Source organism: Oncorhynchus clarkii, chromosome 11 (genome assembly GCF_045791955.1).
Source record: "Oncorhynchus clarkii lewisi isolate Uvic-CL-2024 chromosome 11, UVic_Ocla_1.0, whole genome shotgun sequence".
Lineage (NCBI taxonomy): Eukaryota > Metazoa > Chordata > Actinopteri > Salmoniformes > Salmonidae > Oncorhynchus > Oncorhynchus clarkii.
Window position 1 is genome coordinate 22,308,732 of NC_092157.1, and position 18,628 is coordinate 22,327,359.

At 45.8% G+C, this 18,628-nt stretch overlaps 2 protein-coding genes across 3 annotated transcripts in view; one reads left to right on the forward strand and one right to left on the reverse strand.

The window, feature by feature from the left end:
- Positions 1–18,628, reverse strand: part of LOC139420370 (coagulation factor IIIa) — a 73,179-nt gene that overhangs the window by 41,028 nt on the left and 13,523 nt on the right. The window lies entirely within an intron of this gene.
- Positions 2,882–18,628, forward strand: part of LOC139420371 (TLC domain containing 4a) — a 129,771-nt gene continuing 114,024 nt past the window's right edge. The window contains exons 1-2 of one of the 2 annotated variants that reach the window (XM_071170402.1): positions 2,882–3,013; positions 3,200–3,317. The gene's annotated coding sequence lies outside the window, so the exon portion shown is untranslated. Of the gene's footprint in view, positions 3,318–18,628 lie in introns of both variants that reach the window. The other variant, XM_071170403.1, reaches the window with a different exon arrangement.

Here is an 18,628-nt window from a genome sequence, read left to right on the forward strand (position 1 = left end):
CCTTCCATCTCTTACTGCAAACCTGGTTTAAAAAAAGCATATAAAGCAACACCTCACGGCTCAATGACTCTCCCCTATTTGACCCAGATAGTTTGTGTATGTATTGATATGTAGGCTATGTATGCCGTTTTTAAATGTATGCCCTTGTCTATGAATGTTCTGTATTACGTCAAGTTTCATGTTCTGTGTTGGACCCCAGGAAGAGTAGCTGCTGCTTTCGCAACAGCTAATGGGGATCCTAACTGAACACCAATACCTAACAACATTCCTTTACTAGGAGTATGGGTCAATAGTACCATCCACCACTCTCTGGAGCCAAGTTATCCCTAATTATTCTTAGTATACTAACCAGTGACTGTGGTTAGTAAACCTTCTGTTAACCCTGATGGCAATTACAAACAGATAAACAATGTGAGGGGATACAATTACACCAACATACACGCCCCTTCCCTGAATTAGTCCCCTTTTAGACTTCCTGTAATTCTACAAATCTAAAACACAGCTCTCATACCAGAGTGCTATTACTGTGTCTACAACTGTCCACCATTGGCTTAACTTTCTAACAATATGTTTGATAAAGGAGAGATCCAAGAATTAGTTTAAGAGGCAGAACACACAATCCATCTAGGTCTGCCTCAGAGATTTCTTCTCAACGCTACTTTGGAGGTTTGGAAAATAACCAGATAAGGAAACGCTCTCCAGACACTTAGATCATGGTCTTGACTTTCTCACACTTTTCTCTCACATTTAATCTAAATGATTTACTGAAAGAAGCTTAAGGAGGCTAATAGTGAGTGAATCCATGGACTTTGGATAGACATGCAAAGAATTGGCCAGCCAGTAACTATGAATGAATCAGGGTATCATTAAACTTAGCCCACAGATATACCACCATCAAGTAGTTCAGTGGTTATCATCAATTCCTAGTTCTTACTTTGAGTAGACTTACAACTTGCTGAAAATCTTCAAATTCTAATTAAATTCAAACTTCCAATGAGTGAACGTCCTGTGTGGGTTTGGTGCATTGTGTGCTCATGCAACAGAACGACACATGATGTACAGTACAGTACAGGCTCATACCTCTGTCATCTATCATCAGCTCAAGTACTTGTGAAGAAGTTACTGGGCGCCTCCCAAATGCACCCTATTCCCTATATAGTGTACTACTTTTGACCAGGGCCTACAGGCCTGCATAGGGAATAGGGAGCCATCTGGGATGCATACAATGTCTTTATCAGCTGAGAGGGGTCTGGTTTGGAGGGGATCCAGATTATCTGTAGTGTTGCTTAGCTTTGGCCCTGCTCTGCATGCATTCCACAACCACTCTGCCCAGCAGAGTTTAGAGAGATGGGCACAAATTAAAACAAGGATCTACCAACTCCATCAAGACCAAGGTTGACCAGTTTAACAGGGCTTTACACAAACATTACGGGAAGTCAAGTCATTATACCGAATGGCTGTACTTCATGCTTGGTTTTAAAGAGACGGCACAGAAACCAAAGGCAGTCAGATGGAGTCAGTAAAAACCATTTGCAAAAAGAAACAGACTGACTACTGTGGTTGGGCACTGTAAAAAATAACTAAAATTATATTTAGTCTCTATCACCGCCTTTCTTGGCTGTTTTCTTTGTTAGTGTTTTCTTAAACTTTGATCATGACTTTGACTTGTTCTCATTTCATTAAGACTCAGAGACTTCCGGCAGTAAAGGTTTTTACAGTAAAATCATGACATATAAACTGTTCCTCCTCTGTCTGACTTTGATATGCTGTATTGTCCTATCCGTATTTTTTAGTATATATTAGGATCTTCATTTGCTGCTGCCAAAAGCTGCACTCTCGATCCACGATATGGCAGATGATGTAAAGCCATAACACATATGTTTTTTCAGCAGCAGACTATTTTCGATAATGTAAAAAACTATACTGAACAGTTCCCACAATTTCTTTCACCCAATCATCTGTAATTTGTGTTAATGCCGTACATGTTGAGTGCCTTTCCCTAAAAGCATGCCGAAAGTCAGTTGTTAATTTGTTTACTCTGAAATTCCATTGCATTTGTTCAAACACCATTTTTTTCTAACATTTTAGGGTGGGTCGGTAGCAGGCTGATTGGTTGGCTGATTGAACTAGTAAAGGGTGCTTTGCTATTCATGGGAAATTGTATGACTTTTTCTTCCCTCCAGGCCTGAGGGCATGCACAAATTCCTGCAGGCTTAGTTTTAAGAGATGGCAAATAGGAGTGGCAATATAGTCCGCTACCATCCTCAAAGGTTTTCCATCCAAATTGTCGTGCCAGATGGTTTGTCATTGTCGATAGACCACAATAATTCTTTCACCTCTTCCAAACTCACTTCACGGAATTCAAAGTTACAATGCTTGTCTTTCATAATTTAATCAGTTATGCAAGGATATGAAGGTTCAGCGTTTGTTGTTGTCATGTCCTGCCTAAGTTTACTAATCTTGGCAATGAAAATGTCATTCAATAAGTTGGCAATATCAGTGGGTTTTGTGATAAATGTTACTTGCCTAATTAAATTAAATAAAAACATTTATGAGCCATCTGATTCAATGAAGAATGTGGCTGAGTTTGCCTTTTTGCCCAAACTGTAATTTATGGTGCTGTGTGCTGTATCTTGTGTGCCTGAAACCATATGAGCTCATACTCCATTATCTCTATGTTGATACTCAGAGTCTCTGACTGGAACACTCTGTGTTGAGAGGTCCCTACTTTCCTCTCATCGTCACTGCAGTGTGGCCTCCTTTCATGGATATGTGAATCTCTGCTGGAGTTGAAGGAGAGACCCCTGCTTACCTCGTTGACTCACCCAGGAAACAATGCCCACTCCCAGCGCTGAGGTGGGTGTGTTGGGCTGGTGTCACTGAATGCAGGACGTATGAGTTTCCTTCCCGTTGGGGCAGGTCTGCCTCACCGTACATTTTATGATTTGTAAATATTTAGTACGTGTTAGTGCATTTGTCTCCCTGTATTTTAACATGGACACAATTGTTTAAGGTAACGTCATGACAGATACTCACCATTGCACCATTGCACTCATACTGTCATGGGCATGGCATTATCCAAGTATAGGCCTATTCTAGAAGATTAGACTGTGCTCAATCAGTGACAGATTAAATAATCAATTGGATCAGCTAGAAAACAGATTGAGACAAAATAATATGAGAATATTGTCCTGGAAAGGGGACTTTCCAGCTACGTGATCAAGCTGATATCGGAGGAGCCTGGCGTGGATGTGTCGACGGAGGATCTGGCATGAAGCAGGAGAATGCTAAATACCCTCACATTGTAAATCTTTAAGGTATGAAACTATCAGACCAAAGTCAACATTCTGAGGGCAAAGGAGGGACCAGAGATCAAGACAATATAAAAGAGGAAATATAGCATGTAAGTCAAGAATTGTCAAGAATTGTTCTTTGGATGGGAGTGTCTGAGTGGGTGTATGTGTGGGTATATGTCTGTGCATATGAGTGGGAGAGTGAGGGAGGGTGAATGTGGCTGTGTGTGGGAAGGCAGGAGAGAATGGGTGTGCAGAGACATGGGGTGTATGTTGTGTGTGAATGAATAAGAATGGATAAGTGGGTGGATGTACAGTATTTAGGGGTGTAGAGGTGTATGAGAAGAGGGGAGGGGGGAAAAGACAGAGGTTGGGATAAACTGGGCCTGGGTGGGTAAGGGAGGGCAAGGGGGGGGAGAATAGTGAGGGGCTATATCCAGGGGACTGGGATGGGATGACTGGGAGGGCATCAGACACTTCTCTGAGGTGTGCGTGAGGCCTCCACTCATCCCATTTCAGTCGCTCAGAGGACCCACTCACCCCAAGCAGACCCCCACTAGCCACTATACTTGAATGTAATTTGTAAGGTAATACAAACCAACCACAGTATTTAAGTGGCAGTCTTTTTTCAAAAGTATGTACAATGTATGTATCCACATTGTTTTTTGGTATATTAGGAGAAGAGATAAAAAGCCCTAAAAAGGCATAGCGCCTCAAGTAAAAAGTTGTATTTTGCTTTATGTTTTTAATTTGTGTTTTTTGTTAAATGTCTGCTCAGCCTACATCCCCACACGCTCTATACAGTTGAAGTCGGATGTTTACATACACTTAGTGTCATGACTCCCGTCACCGTCGTCACCGGCCTCCTAGCCGCCACCGATCCCTTTTTCCTAGTTTAGTTTAGTCTTATTAGTTGCATCTGTTCCTATTTGTGTTTTCTTGATTTTCTAGTCTATTTAAGCTTGTTGGGCCCGCTCTAGTTTGTGCGGGATTATTTTGTGTTCACGTTTAGTGTTGGATGTGGATTTGTGCTCCGGACTGTTTTACGCTGTGTTTTGGGTTGGTCAGTGTTTTCCGCCCTGTGTTTGGGCATGGCCGTTTGTGCCATGCCTATTTTTCTTGAACCCTCTGCTCTCTGCACCTGACTCCTACCTTCCACTCCTATTCATCCGAGACAGAATCCCGCACCGGTACTATGGAGTCACCAGGAGCAGCCCACCTCCTCTCCCATAGATGGAGGAGAGGGTCCTACATCACACCACCATTCTTCACCGGATTGGGTCGGCTATGGATCAGATGATGGAGAGGATGGACCGATGGGAGAGGAGTGGTCTTCCTACCTCTCCTCCAGCGCCCCTTCCACCAGCACCACCTACCCCTGCTTCAGCGTCTGGCTCCGTTGCCCTGCGTCTGGCGCTCCCCAGGGAGTACGATGGGACGGCGGCTGGGTGTCAGGGGTTTCTCCTACAACTGGAGTAGTACCTAGCTGATGGACCACTACCGTTGTAGCCTCAGGGAGGACTTCCACAGGGAGCTAGCGTGTCGGGACACCACCATCTCCCTGGATTAACTGATTGCCATGTCCATTCGTCTGGACAACCTGCTGGCTGCCCGCGGGCGTCCAGAACGGGCCCTGTCGATTCCACCTCCAGGTCCTCCTGCTCCCATCCCCATGGAATTTCGGGGGGCTGCATCGAGGGGGACCGGAGGAGGAGTTTCCTCCTGCACCAGTTGTGGTTGGCGAGGACACACTGCCGATCGGTGCTGGAGGAGCTCGTCTGGGAGTCGGGAAGGCAGGCAGAGCACTACTCGTTCACCCCAGGTGAGTCAGCACCAGACTCACCCAGAGCTTCCTGTCAGCCATATGTTTTTGCTAACTTATTTTCCTGTGTTTTCTCCCTCTCTACAGCATAAGACGCTCGTCGATTAAGGCGCAGCTGGGAACTTCATGGATCGCGCTAAGGCTAGGGATTCCCCTGGTGTCTTTAGACCAACCTTTCCCCGTGCACGCCTTAGATAGCCGACCATTAGGGTCAGGGCTGGTCAGGGAGGCCACGGTTCCACTGGACATGGTAACACAGGGGGATCATAAGGAGCGGATTAGTCTCTTCCTTATCGATTCACCTGCGTTTCCAGTGGTGCTGGGAATTCCCTGGCTAGCTCATCACATTCCGGTGATTTCATGTAGACAGAGGGCTCTTCGGGGGTGGTCAGAGGAGTGTTCGGGCAGGTGTATAGGAGTTTCCGTAGGTGCGACTACGGTGGTTAGTCCAGACCAGGTTTCCACTGTGCGCATTCCCTCTGAATATGCCGATCTGGCTATCGCCTTCTGTAAGAAGGAGGCGACCCAATTACCACCCCATCGATGAGGGGACTGCGCGATAAACCTCCTGGAGAACGCTGCACTTCCTAGGAGTCACGTGTACCCGTTGTCCCAGGAGGAGACCGTGGCTATGGAGACATACATCACTGAATCTCTGGGACAGGGGTACATTCGGCCCCCTAGAGGTCTAAATTCAATCACAGTGGGGTTTAGTTACCCATTACCTCTCATCGCCACGGCGGTGGAATCATTTCACGTGGCGCGTTTCTTCATAAAACTGGACCTTAAGAGTGCGTATAACCTGGTGCGTATCCGGGGGGAGATGAGTGGAAGACCGCATTTAGTACTACATCTGGCCGTTTTCCAATCTTTCGTAGACAAGATTCTCCGAAACTTGCACGGGCAGGGAGTGGTAGTGTACGTCGATGACATACTGATCTATTCTGCCACACGCGCCGCACACATGTCTCTGGTGCGTAAGGTACTTGGGTGACTGCTGGAGCATGACATGTACGTCAAGGCTGAGAAATGTGTGTTCTCCAAACAAGTTGTTTCCTCCCTGGGTTATCATTTTCACCTCTGGGGGGGTTGATGGAGTGTGACCACGTTACAGCCGTGCGTAATTAGCCGACTCCGACCACGGTAAAAGAGGTGCAGTGGTTTTTAGGGTTTGCCAATTTCTACCGGAGGTTTATCCGGGGTTTTGGTCAGGTGGCTGCTCCCATTACCTCACTGCTGAAGGGAGGACCGGCACGCTTGTGCTGGTCAGCAGAGGCGGGCAGAGCTTTCAGTCATCTGAAGGAGCTGTTCACCAATGCGCCCATGTTGGCGCATCCGGACCCCTCTTTAGCGTTCATAGTGGAGGTGGACGCATCCGAGGCTGGGGTAGGAGCCGTGCTGTCATAGCGCTCTGGCGCGCCACCAAAGCACAGCCCTTGTCCTTTCTTTTCGAAGAAGCTCGGTCCGGCGGAGCGATACTATGACGTGGGGGACTGGGAGTTGTTAGCTGTAGTCAAGGCTCTGAAGGTGTGGAGACATTGGCTTGATGCGGCTAAGCACCCTTTCCTCATCTGGACTGACCATCGTAATCTCGAGTATATCCGGGCAGCGAGGAGATTGAATCCGCGTCAGGCTAGGTGGGCCATGTTCTTTACCTGGTTCCGTTTCACCATCTTATACCGGCCAGGCTCCCAAAACACGAAGGCCGACGCGCTGTCCGGCCTATATGATACCGAGGAGCGGTCCATCGAGCCGGCCTCCATACTTCCACGTTCATGTCTCATTGCACCGGTGGTATGGGAGGTGGACGCGGAGATCGAGAGGGCATCACGGTTGGAGCCTGCACCCCCTCACTGTCCAGCAGGGGCTCAGTATGTGCCACTGGGTGTCTGTGATAGGTTAATTCGTTGGGCCCATACTCTACCCTCCTCGGGTCATCCTGGCTTCGAGAGGACAGTGCGGAGCCTTAGGGGGAGGTACTGGTGCCCCACGTTGGCAAAGGACATGAGGTTTTATGTCTCCTCCTGCTCAGTATGCGCTCAGAGCAAGGCTCCCGACACCTGCCTAGAGGGAAGTTACAGCCCCTCCCTGTTCCGCAATGGCCATGGTCACACTTGTCGGTGAACTTCCTCACGGACCTCACTACGATCCTGGTCGTTGTGGATCGGTTTTCTAAGTCCTGCCGTCTCATCCCGTTGCCCGGTCTCCCTACGGCCCTGCAGACTGCGGAGGCTCTGTTTACCCATGTCTTCCGGCACTACGGGGTGCCTGAGAACATCGTTTCTGATCGGGGTCCCCAGTTCACGTCCAGAGTTTGAAGGGTGTTTATGGAGAGGCTAGGGGTCTCGGTCAGCCTGAACTTGGGTTTCCACCCCGAGAGTAATGGGCAGGTGGAGCGAGTAAACCAGGATGTAGGTTGGTTTCTGTGGTCGTATTGCCGCGATCGTCCTGGTGACTGGATGAGGTATGTTCCATGGGCAGAGCTCGCTCAGAACTCCCTTCGCCACTCCTCGACTAACATGTCTCCCTTCCAGTGTGTGTTGGGCTACCAGCCAGTCCTGGCCCCATGGCATCAGAGCCAGACCCAAGCTCCTGCGGTGGAGGAATGGGTGCAGCGCTCAAGGGACACCTGGAGAGCCGTCCAGGAATCGACTGACTGGTGGACGACAGAAGAAGAGCGCTATTAATCCGTGACACTTAGGTTGGAGTCATTAAAATGTGTTTTTCAACCACTCCACAAATTTCTTGTTAACAAACTATAGTTTTGGCAAAATGACACAAGTCATTTTTCCAACAATTGTTTACAGACAGATTATTTACCTTATAATTCACTCTGTCACAATTCCAGTGGGTCAGAAGTATACATACACTAAATTGACTGTGCCTTTAAACAGCTTGAAAAATTCCAGAAAATGATGTCATGGCTGTAGAAGCTTCTGGTAGGCTAATTGACATAATTTGAGTCAATTGGAGGTGTACCTGTGGACAGTGTTGCCAATTTAGCAACTTCGTCGCTATATTTAGCGAGTATTCAGACCCCTCTAGCAACACATTTTCAAAAAAGCGACTAGCGACAAATCTAGTGACTTTTGCTGGTGTTATTGGAGACTCTGACTGAAAGCAGCAGGTGCTGCCTTGGGCTCCACCCAGTCCCAAAGCACTCACAGGCGGCCAAGTCCTCGCGCTGCAGTCAGAGCAGGAGATGTTCACCCCTCCATGTCCAGACTGCAAATGAACCTCCCCTGGCTAATCCCGCCCTGGTTTACATTTTCTTTTTTAACAATTAACCTGAATTAGGGCCAGACTAGTTACCATAATTTTCTCAAATTGTCATTGACAGTTTTTTCTATTTTCTCTTTTTGGTCCATTTAGATTGTTAATCTAGATTTGTATACAATCTTTTTTTTAATGTTATGGTTAAAAATGTTACTGTTTTACTGTGACTTATTGTAGGCTCCTAAGTGGACCATAGAAACCAAACCAAATTAAGAAAACTTAACAAAAAACTAAAAATTATAAATACATATAAAATAAAATAAAAAACTAAGTAACTCTGCCAGAGTCACCTTTGCCGGTCCCAAGCCAGGATAAATGTCAGGGGTGCGTAACTGGTGGCATGGAAGTCAAACGCAGGAGAGCAGAACTCGGTAAATAGCCGGAGCGGTTTAATGTTCATAACTACCAGCATACAAAAATAACATAACACATGGGCACAAACCCGTATCGCACCAGTCACAATAAAGCACATGTACTTAAAATAAACAATTCCCGACAAGGACATGGGGAAAACAGAGGGAACATATACAACATGTAATTAGGGGATTGAAACCAGGTGAGTGCGACAACCAAACAAAACAAATGGAACAGGAAAAATAGATTGATGATGGCTAGAAGACCGGCAATGTCGACCGCCGAACACCGCCGAACCGACTTCGGCAGAAATCGTGACAATAAAGGAGGAGGGTTGGAATTGTGACATTTAAAAAAAAAAAGAATCGACATTAGAAAGTTCATCTAAACTTATTTAGGGTGTTTTTTTACTCACTTTTTGTCTCTCCCACAACGTTATTACTCTCTCCTACAGCATCCATCACAATTACATGAACATGGTCAATTATGCAAATTAGGCGATGACATGATTTAGTGACTTCTAGCGACTTTTAGGACAGCCAATAGCTACTTTCCTTACTGAGGAGTTGGCAACACTGCCTGTGGATGTATTTCAAGGCCTACCTTCAAACTCAGTGCCTCTACTTGACATCATGGGAAAATCAAAAGAAATCACCCTAAGACTTCAGAAAAAAAATTGTAGACCTCCACAAGTCTGGTTCATCCTTGGGAACAATTTCAAAATGCCTGAAGGTACTACGTTCATCTGTACAAACAGATCTGTACGCAAGTATAAACACCATGGGACCACGCAGCCATCTTTACGCTCGGGAAGGAGACGTGTTCTGTCTCCTAGAGATTAATATACTTTGGTGCAATAAGTGTAAAACAATCCCAGAACAACAGCAAAGGACCTTGTGAAGATGCTGGAGGAAACAGGTACAAAAGTATCTCTATCCATAGTAAAACAAGTCCTATATCGAAATTACCTGAAAGGCCGCTCAGCAAGGAAGAAGCCACTGCTTCAAAACCTCCATAAAAAAGCCAGACCACGGTTTGCAACTGCACATTGGGAGAAAAATCATACTTTTTGGAGAAATGTCCTCTGATCTGATGAAACAAAAATAGAACTGTTTGGCAATAGTGACTAAATATTGAAGCAAATGGGTCTTCCAAATGAACAATGACCCCAAGCATACTTCCAAAGTGGTGGCAAAATGTATTAAGGACAACGAAGTCAAGGTATTGGAGTGGCCATCACAAATCCATGACCTCAATCCCATAGAACATTTGTGAAAAAGTGGAAACTGAAAAAGTGTGTGCGAGCAAGGAGGCCTACAAACCTGACTCAGTTACACCAGCTCTGTCAGGAGGAATGGGCCAACATTCACCCAACTTATTGAGGGAAGCTTGTGGAAGGCAATGCTACCAAAATAAATAATAGCTGAAATAAATCATTCTCTCTACTATTATTCTGACATTTCACATTCTTCAAATAAAGTGGTGATCCTAACTGACCTAAGACAGGGAATTTTTACTAGGATTAAATGTCTGGAAATGTGAAAAACTGAGTTTAAATGTATTTGGCTAAGGTGTATGTAAACTTCCGATTTCAACTGTATATACAATTTATAGAATAGCTATGTATTTATACTATGATCCTCCCATTCTGTGGAATGCCCACCGCCCTTATTTGTCATGTCTACAAAAATATTTAACTGTTTAACTGGTTCTTCAGTGATAAATGGAACAGATAATGTTAACTAAAGACCAACAAAATGCACCTTATCACATGGAATGTCCATGGGTTCCATGATGGGAAAAAAAAGCATATGGTTCTTGAACACATAAAGAGATTGTCAACATATGTTTTTTGTTGTTGTTCTTGCAAGAGTTACATTTAAAAAGGAGAAATTTAACATTTAAAGAGGAGCTGGGTTGGAGAGGCCTTTGCTGCCACCTACTGTAGAAACAACAGAGATTTAGGCATTCTCATAAATAAGAATACAACATGTATATTTATATCCCAGCATATGGACCAGGAAGGCAATTTTCTAATATTGAATTGTACCTTACATGGTGAAAAATACACTTTGATTTCATTGGACATCCCACCAGCGGGGAAATCTGGTGTTTTTAGATATAATTCATTTTAGATAGAATTTACTGAACACAAATATAAACGCAACATGCTACAATTTCAACGAATTACAGTTCATGTAAGGCAATCAGTCAATTAAAATAAATAAATTAGGTCCTAATCTATGGATTTTACATGACTGGGCAGGGGTGCAGCCATGGGTGGGCCTAGGCCACCCATTGCTGCAATGGCCCAGCCACTGGTGAGCCAGGCCCAGCCATTCAGAATGAGTTTTTCCCAACAAATTGGCTTTATTACAGACAGAAATTCTCCTCAATTCCATCAGTTATCCGGGTGGCTGGTCTCAGACGATGCCGCAGGTGAAGAAGCTGGATGTTGAGGCCCTGGGCTGGTTGGACGTACTGACAAATTCTCTAAAACAGTTCTGGCAACAGCTCTGGTGGACATTGCTGCTGTCAGCATGTCAAGTGCATGCTCCCTCAAAACTTGAGACATCTGTGGCATTGTGTTGTGCGACAAAACTGCACATTTGGTGCAGGACAATGCAGACATTTTACATGTCCCCAAATGATTGTGTTATTTGTTTGTTTATTTGCGTTGTTTGTAACTTATTTTTTTACTTATTTTGTACATAATGTTGCCGCTTCCATCTCTTGACCGAAAATAACTTCTGGACATCAGGACTGCGATTACTCACCACGGACTGGCAGAATCCTCTTTTTCCTTTAACAAGTCTGACAAGCCCGATGCGAACGATATACTGCTTTCTCAGGAACAGGCCCAGATCCTCGTGATATGCGTGAAGATGAGGTGGAAAAAAAGAGGCTGCCTTCTGAGAATTCGTAGGTGATCGAATAAACCTCCACTTCCTTCCATTCTGCTAACAAACGTGCAATCTTTGGAGAACAAAGTAGATGACCTATATGGGAGATTGAACTACCAGCTGGACATTCAAAACTGTAATATCTTATGCTTCACAGAGTCATGGCTGAACGACGACACTATCAACATACAGCTGGCTGGCCTCCCGGGTGGCGCAGTGGTTAAGGACGCTGTACTGCAGCGACAGCTGTGCCATCAGAGACCCTGGGTTTGCGCCCAGGCTCTGTCGTAACCGGCCGCGACCGGGACGTCAGTTGGGCGACGCACAATTGGCCTAGCGTCGTCTGGGTTAGGGAGGGCTTGGTCGGTAGGGATGTCCTTGTCTCATCGCACACCAGCGACTCCTGTGGCGGGCCGGGCGCAGTGCGCACTAACCAAGGTTGCCAGGTGCACGGTGTTTCCTCCGACACATTGGTGCGGCTGGCTTCCGGGTTGGATGCACGCTGTGTTAAGAAGCAGTGCGGCTAGGTTGGGTTGTGTATCGGAGGATGCATGACTTTCAACCTTCGTCTCTCCCGAGCCTGTACGGGAGTTGTAGCGATGAGACAAGATAGTAGCTACTACAACAATTGGACACTACGAAATTGGGGGGGAAAAAAACAAAAACAAAAAAACATACAGCTGGCTGGTTATACACTGCGACGGCAGGATAGAACAGCGGCGTCTGGTAAGACAAGGGGCGGTGGACTATGTATTTTTTTAAATAACCACTGGTGCACGATATCTAAGGAAGTCTCGAGCAATTGCTCACCTGAGGTAGAGCATCTCATGATAAGCTGTAGACCACACTAACTACCTAGAGAGTTTTCATCTGTATTTTTCGTAGCTGTTTACATACCACCACAGTCAGAGGCTGGCACTAAGACAGCATTGAATGAGCTGTATTCAGCCATAAGCAAACAAGAAAACGCTCACCCAGAGGCGGCGCTCCTAGTAGCTGGGACTTTAATGCAGGAAACTTAAATCTGTTTTGACCAAATTTCTATCAGCCTGTTAAATGTGCAACAAGAGGTAAAAAAAACTCTGGACCACCTTTACTCCACACATAGAGACACATACAATGCTCTCCCTCGTCCTCCATTTGGCAAATCTGACCATAATTCTATCCTCCTGATTCCTGCTTACAAGCTAAAATTAAAGCAGGAAGCACCAGTAACTAGATTAATAAAAAAGTGGTCAGGTGAAGGACTGTTTTGCTATCACAGACTGGAACATGTTCCATGATTCTTCCTGGAACATGGCATTGAGGAGTACACCACATCAGTCACTGGCTTTGTCAATAAGTGCATCGAGGACGTTGTCCCCACAGTGACTGTACGTACATACCCCAACCAGAAGCCATAGATTACAGGCAACATCCTCACTAAGCTAAAGGCTAGAGCTGCCGCTTTCAAGGAGCGGGACTCTAACCTGGAAGCTTCTAAGAAATCCAACTATGCCCTCCGACGAACCATCAAACAGGCAAAGCATCAATACAGGACTAAGATTGAATCGTACTACACCGGCTCTGACGCTTGTTGTATGTGGCAGGGCTTGCAAACCATTTCAGCTAAACTACTTCTATGCTAGCTTCGAGGCAAATAACACTGAAACATGCATGAGAGCACCAGCTGTTCCGGAAGACTGTGATCATGCTCTCTGTAGCCGATGTGAGTAAGATCTTTAAACAGGTCAACATTCACAAGGCCGCAGGACCAGACGGATTTCCAGGACGTGTACTGCGAGCATGCGCTGACCAACTTGCAAGTGTCTTCACTGACATTTTCAACCTCTCCCTGTCCAAGTCTGTAATACCAACATGTTTTAAGCAGACCACCATAGTGCCGGTGCCAAAGAACACTAAGGTAATCTTCCTAAATGTCTACCGACCCGTAGCACTCACGTCTGTAACCATGAAGTGCTTTGAAAGGCTGGTCATGGCTCACATCGACACCATTATCCCAGAAATCCTAGACCTATTCCAATTTGCATACCGTCCCAACAGATCTACAGATGATGCAATCTCTATTGCACTCCCCACTGCCCTTTCCCACCTGGACAAAAGGAACATCTATGTGAGAATGCTATTCATTGACTACAGCTCACCGTTCAACACCCTAGTGCCCTCAAAGGTCATCAATAAGCTAAGGACCCTGGGACTAAACACCTCCCTCTGCAACTGGATCCTGGACTTCCTGGTGGCCCGACCCCCCAGGTGGTAAGGGTAGGTAACAACACATCTGCCACACTGATCCTCAACACAGGGGCCCTCCTGGAGTGCGTGCTCTGTCCCCTCCTGTACTCCCTGTTCACTCATGACTGCACGACCATGCACGATTCCAACACCATCATTAAGTTTGCCGATGACACAACAGTGGTAGGCCTGATCACCGACATCGCCGAGACAGCCTATAGGGAGGAGGTCAGAGACCTGGCCGTGTGGTGCCAGGACAACAACCTCTCCCTCAATGTGATCAAGACAAAGGAGATGATTGTGGACTACAGGAAAAAGAGGACCGAGCACTCCGAGCACTCCCCATTTCTCATCAACGAGGCTGTAGTGGTTCCAAGGTCCTTGGTGTCGACATCACCAACAAACTGACATGGTCCAAGCACACCAAGACAGTGGTGGAGAGGGCACGACAAAACCTATTACCCCTCAGGAGACTGAAAATATTTGGCATGGGTCCTCATATCCTTAAAATGTTCTACAGCTGCATCATCGAGAGAATCCTGACTGGTTGCATCACCGCCTGGTATGGCAACTGCTCAGCCTCCGACCGCAAGGCACTACAGAGGGTACATCACTAGGGCAAAGCTTCCTGCCATCCAGGACCTCTATACCAGGCGGTGTCAGAGGAAGGCCCTAAAAAGTGTCAAAGACACCAGCCACCCTAGTCATAGACTGTTCTCTCTGCTACCGCACAGCAAGCGGTGACGAAGCGCCAAGTCTAGGTCCAAGAGACTTCTAAACAGCTTCTACCCCCAAGCCATAAGACTCCTGAACACCTAATCAAATGGCTACCCAGACTATTTGCATTTCCCCCCCTCTTTTATACCGCTGCTACTCTCTGTTGTTGTCATATACGCATAGTCACTTTAATAACTCTACCTACATGTACATATTACCTCAACTAACTGGTGACCCCGCACATTGACTCGGTACCGGTACCCCCTTGTATATAGTCTCGCTATTGTTATTTTACTGCTGCTCTTTAATTACTTGTTACTTTTATTTCTTATTCTTATCTGTATATTTTTCGTAAGTAAGCATTTCACTGTAAGGTCCACCTGTTGTATTCGGCGCATGTGACTAATAACATTTTATTTGATTTGATTTTAGAGTGGCTTTTAATTGTCCACAGTACAAGATGCACCTGTGTAATGATTATGCTGTTGATCAGCTTCTTGATATGTCACACCTGTCAGGTGGATAAATTATCTTGTAAAAGGAAAAATGCTCACTAACCGGGATGTAAACAAATTTGTACAAAACATTTGAGAGAAATAAGCTTTTTGTGCAAATGGAACATTTTTTGGATCTTTTATTTCAGCTCATGAAACATGTTAACAAGACTTTACATGTTGCGTTTATATTTTTGCTCAGTATACAGTATCAGTCAAACGTTCAGACACACCTACTCATTCAAGGGTTTTTATACATTTTTACTATTTTCTACATTGTAAAATAATAGTGAAGTCATCAAAACTATGTAATAACACATATGGAATCATGTAGTAAACAAAGTGTTAAACAAATCAAAATATATTTTAGATTCTTCAAAGTACCTACCCTTTGCCTTGATGACAGCTTTGCACACTCTTGGCATTCTCTCAACCAGCTTCACCTGGAATGATTTTCCAACAGTCTTGAAGGAGTTCCCACATATGCTGAGCATCGTTGGCTGCGGTCCAACTCATTCCAATCCATCTCAATTGGGTTGAGGTCGGGTGATTGTGGAGGCCAGGTCATCTGATGCAGCACCCCATCACTCTCCTTCTTGTTCAAATAGCCCTTACACAGCCTGGAAGTGTGTTGGGTCATTGTGCTGTTGAAAAACAAATGATAGTCCTCCTACGCACGAACCAGATGGGAGGGCGTATCGCTGCAGAATGCTGTGGTAGCCATGCTGGTTAATTGTGACAAGAAATCTAAAGAAATCACTGACAGAGTCAACAGCAAAGCACCACCACACAATCACACCTCCATGTTTCATGGTGGAAACCTCACATGTGGAGATCATCCATTCTCCTACTCTGTCTCACAAAGACACGGCGTAAGGGACCCAAAATCTCAAAGTTGGACTCATCAGACCAAAGGACAGATTTCCACCGGTCTAATGTCCATTGCTCGTGTTTCTTGGCCCAAGTAAGTCTCTTTTTCTTATTGGTGTACTTTAGTAGTGGTTTCTTTGCAGAAATTTGACAATCAAGGCTTGATTCACACAGTCTCCTCTGAACAGTTGATGTTGAGTTGTGTCTTACTTGAACTCTGAGGTGCAGTTAATAGCTGATTTCTGAGGCTGGTAACTCTAATGAACTTATCCTCTGCAGCAGAGGTATCTCTGGGTCTTCCTTTCCTGTGGCGGTCATCATGAGAGACAGTTTCATCTTAGCGCTTGATGGTTTTTGCGATTGCACTTGAAGTTCTTGAACTTTTACGGATTCACACACCTTCGTGTGACCTGAATCGTATAGTCGATAAGATTGACAGACATAGTAATAAAAAAGGAAAGTTCAGGGAGCCTCTACAAATAATTTACAGGACACCTGGAGATTGCTATTCCCAAACTACAAAATACTATTCCTTTTTTTAAAGAAAAGTTCATCAAGAATTTAAAAAAAAAACTATTCTCCAAAAATGCACAAAAAACTATTTACTGGATTAGAACATTCATGATATAATGATATCGGATCATTTTCTTTTATCATGTTTAATAACACCACTAGAAAATATATTTAGTGACAGAATTTGGACCTGAAAAGTATTAAATACGTGAAGGAAAACATTTCAAGCTTTACCATTAAATGTAGACATGACAGAGAAGGTGTACATTAGGGGAATGGTCATTTCATATTGGGCAAAAGTTCAATGTGATTTAGAAATTAAAATTTAAGAAAATGAAATCACTATCTTAGAAGAAGCCTATAAAAAAATCTGAAACAAAGGTAAAGAAGAAAATACAATTTCTGAACTTAAGCAGAAATGCCATCATTTAATTCTGAAGAGAGTGAACAACTACAGGTTAAACTCAAATAAAGCATACTACTTTGTCAAATAAACATAATTCATATCTTGCAGTTCTCACAAAATGATTACATGTTAAACCAGTTATTATTTTAAGAGTTAAAGATACAGAAGCTGTGATTACAAACAACAAAAAGATGAATGACCATTTTAAAATCTTCGATGAAAATGTAAATAAATCAAAATTACGTATCCTGTTGTCACGTTCTGACCTCTATTTCTGTTGTTTTGTATTTATTTAGTATGGTCAGGGCGTGAGTTGGGTGGGCAGTCTATGTTTGTTTTTCTATGTTTTGGGGCATTTCTATGTTTTCGGCCTAGTATGGTTCTCAATCAGAGGCAGGTGTCATTAGTTGTCTCTGATTGAGAATCATACTTAGGTAGCCTGGGTTTCACTGTGTGTTTGTGGGTGATTGTTCCTGTCACTGTGTTTGTTGTCACAGGATAGGCTGTATAGGTTTTTTCACGTTCTGTTTGTTGTTTTGTAGATAAGTTATTTCATGTATCGTTCATTTTCCATTAAAGAACATGAGTAACCACCACGCTGCTTTTTGGTCCGCTTCTCCTCCTACAGACGAACGTCGTTACAGAATCACCCACCCACCAAGGACCAAGCGGCGTGGTAAACAGAGGCAGCAGCAACAGCAGCAGCAGGAGAAGCGACAGGTGCAGCAGGAGCAACAGCAGCAGCAGGAGAAGTGACTGGTGCAGCAGGAGGAGCAACAGCAGCAGCAGCAAAAGCAGCAGCAGGAGGAGCAACAGCAGCAGCAGCAAAAGCAGCAGTGGGAGAGGCTGCACTACTTGGAGAGATGGACTTGGGAGGAGATTCTAGACGGGAAAGGACCCTGGGCAGAGCCAGGAGAATATTGCCGCCCCAAGGCCGAGCTGGAGGCAGCAAAAACAGAGAGGCGGCATTATGAGGAACTAGCACGGCAGAGCGGATGGAAGCCCGAGAGTCAGCTCCAAAAATTTATTGGGGGGGGCTAACAGGGAGTATGGCTACGCCAGGTAGGAGACCTGAGCCAACTTCCTGTGGTTACCGGGGGGCTAGAGAGACCGGGCAGGCACTGTGTTATGCTGTGGAGCGCACGGTGTCCCCAGTGCGGGTGCACAGCCCGGTGCGGTACATTCCAGCTCCGCGTATCGGCCGGGCTAGAGTGGGCATCGAGCCAAGTGCCATGAAGCCGGCTCTACGCATCTGGTCTCCAGTGCGTCTCCTTGGGCCGGCTTACATGGCACCAGCCTTGCGCACGGTGTCCCCGGTTCGCCTGCATAGCCCAGTGCGGGCTATTCCACCTCGCCGCACGGGCAGGGCGACCGGGACCATTCAACCGGGTAAGGTTGGGCAGGCTCGGTGCTCAAGAGCTCCAGTGCGCCTGCACGGCCCGGTCTATCCGTCACCACCTCCACGCACCAGCCCTCCGGTGGCAGCCCCCCGTACCAGGCTGTCTCTCCGGCCCATCCTTACAGGGGCCGGCAGTCAGCCAGGGGCCGCCCGAGCAGCTGCCCCTCTGTCCCGAGCTGCTATCGCCCCTCTGTCCCGAGCTGCTATCGCCCCTCTGTCCCGAGCTGCTATCGCCCCTCTGTCCCGAGCTGCTATCGCCCCTCTGTCCCGAGCAGCTGCCCCCCCTCTGTCCCGAGCAGCTGCCCCCCCTCTGTCCCGAGCAGCTGCCCCCCCTCTGTCCCGAGCAGCT